The sequence below is a fragment of the Ursus maritimus genome, unplaced genomic scaffold (assembly GCF_017311325.1).
Source record: "Ursus maritimus isolate PB19 unplaced genomic scaffold, ASM1731132v1 scaffold_3, whole genome shotgun sequence".
Lineage (NCBI taxonomy): Eukaryota > Metazoa > Chordata > Mammalia > Carnivora > Ursidae > Ursus > Ursus maritimus.
In genome coordinates, this window is record NW_024425563.1 from 65,448,225 (window position 1) to 65,450,991 (window position 2,767).

The following is a 2,767-nucleotide window of genomic DNA, read 5'->3' on the forward strand; positions in this document are numbered from 1 at the left end:
GCATTTGGGTGTGTTTCAGGGGGTTCCAAATCCTGTATGAGGTTGCCTTGAAACTGTACACAAAAATCAAAACCTGTGAAAACCATTAGAGGATAGTTATTCTTTTTATAAAAAGCAGTGAACATAGGAACTAATAAAGTCAGTGTTCATAGTGTATTTTATTTTTATTGAAGAACGACATACAATATTAGTTGCAGGTGTATAGCATAATGATTGAGATACATTATAAAACCGGTCACCACAATAAGTGTAGTCACCATCTGTCACCATACAAAGTTGTTATGATGTTATTGACTATATTCCTTATGCCATATATGATGTGTCCATGTTTTATTGTCGAACAGGGAGATTGTACCTTTTAATCTTTTGCCTACTCCGTCCATCCCTCTCCCCTCCTCCCTTCTGGCAATCATCAGTTTCTCAGTATCTGAGTCATTTTGTTTTGTTTTGTTCGTTCATTTGTTCTGTTTTTCAGCTTCCACAAGTGAAGTCATATGGTATTTGTTGTTCTCTGTCTTATTTCACTTATCATTAAAACTCTCTAGGTCCCATCCATATTATTGCAAACGGCAAGATTTCATTGTTTTTATAGCTGACTAGTAAGCCGTTGTGTATAAATACTTTGTCGTCTTTATCCATTCACCTATTGATGAACATTTAGGTTGTTTCCATATCTTGGCTGTTACAAATAGTGCTGTGAACCTAGCGGAACATATGTCTTTTCAAATTCTTGTTTTCACTTTTTGGATAAATACCTAGAAGTAGAATTGCTGGATCATATTGTAGTTCTATTTTTAATTTTGGGGGGGGGGAATCTCCAATCTATTTTCTATAGTGGCTGCACCAATTTACGTTCCCACCAACAGTGCACAAGGGTTTCCTTTTCTCCACGGCCTCGCCAGCACTTATTTCTTATGAAATACACTGCAGTGCTCTTGTCCAGTAACGTCATCTTATAGGAGGGGAAACAGTTCTGTTCGGGACAGTTCACCAGGTTCTGACAATAACAACAACATGAGTGCAGACAGACCCTACAATTGAGCAGTATTCCTGAAAATCAGATGGTTTCAAAACTCACAAGTAGAGGGGAGGCCTTGATACTTTTTAAAATGTTCATAAAGCTCCGATGGTGGTTTGCTGCTATCCTTATCTACAGTCATGCTGAGCAAAGCAATAGCTAAATGGGACGTTAAACTGTATTCAAGGGGTGCTAATGTTTACATCTCACCACCTGCAGTCTCTCAGAGAAAGCAAAGGTTACTACAAATAGCGCTTTGCCAGAAACTGGGTTCTTCACCAACAATGTCGCTTCAGTGTACCATGAACTGATTGATTCTAAAGCGGTCATGGCTGTTGATGACAAGAGGCTTTGTATTTTTATATGGCACATCCTCTGGAGCCTGTGAAAATAAGTGTTTTGAATGTTAACTATTCCCTGACACTTTGGAGTTACTGTTGCTCTTCCCATTTCCATGAGGTCAATATATGGTTCATGGTAACACTGTACAAGTTTAAAATTTCATTACAGGAAGTGGTCCGGGGTACTACGAGTAATATTTGGCTCACCTTTGCGGGGTGCTGGGTCACACTGCAATAAAGCATTTTAGAGTATCGTCAAGTTCATGACTGCAGCCTGATTACCCTAACGCTAACAGTGGTTAGGAGCAGTGAAAATCGTGCCTACGTGCTGGTCAGTGCGCCGGTTACATCCGTCCATCACCAGCTGGTGAGCTCTGGATGCCAAATGTTTTGGAAATGTCCTGTCCAGAGGTGTAACCAGCCTCTAGGAGATACACCCCAACCACCCGGATCGTCTGGATCTGGCACAGCAAGTCACACATGGGGCCCTCAGGAGGAACTTGCAGGCTCTCCAGTGCTCTGATGTGACCCAGTGTGGCTACGGACGGTGAGAGGCCACCGTGTAGATAGAGTATCTGCCCACCCACCAAGGCAGTGAGAGGGAGAGTCAGAAAGATCTTTAAAATGTTTCCAAACATTTGCATTTCCATATTTTGCTGCACACTCTTCATAGAAACCACATACTTGTGTCGTCTGTCTACTCTCATGATTTGCTTGGAGAACGCTGATGTGTTCAAACCGAAGAGCCACAAGCAGCCTAAGTATTTCAACGGAGTAATATCCTCCGTCAACATACTCTCCCATAAATAAGTCGTTTGTGTCTGGTGATTTGCCACCAATTCTAAACAGTTCCATGAGGTCATGAAATTGTCCCTGCGCATGTCCGCAGACGGGGACTGGACATCGAACTTTCTCGCACATTCCATTCTTTTGATAGGATTTCTTTAGCCTTCTCGCAGGGGGTCAAGAGCCTGCTGGCACTCTTCAGCCATTCGATGCACGGGTCCAGCTCCTTGGTGAACACCTTGCCCGGGATACCACCTGCCCGAACCGGTTGTGGCTGTGTGCGTCAGTCCCCCAGCGCCACCCACACCATGGGCCACAGGCACACGCGGGGGCTGGTTCCTGGGGAACTTGTGGGGCTACTGGCAGCTGCTGGGCACCAGCACCAACCTGCGGGCTCTCCCTGCAGTACCGGACCACCCACCGCTGCCCTCCTCTGCTCCTTGTCTTTTCCATAATAGCATGCTAACGGGTCTAAGGTGATCTATCATTGTGGCTTTCATTTGCATGACATTAAGTACCTTTTCGTGTGCCTATTAGCCATCTGTCTGTCAGCTTTGGAAAAATGTCTATTCGGATCCTTGGCCCATTTTTTAATTGGATTGTTTTGTTGGTATTGAATCTT

At 43.9% G+C, this 2,767-nt stretch overlaps 1 pseudogene; it reads right to left on the reverse strand.

Annotated features, from left to right (window-relative positions):
• Positions 1–1,522: 1,522 nt before the first annotated feature.
• Positions 1,523–2,329, reverse strand: LOC103658807 (annotated as a pseudogene).
• Positions 2,330–2,767: the final 438 nt, after the last annotated feature.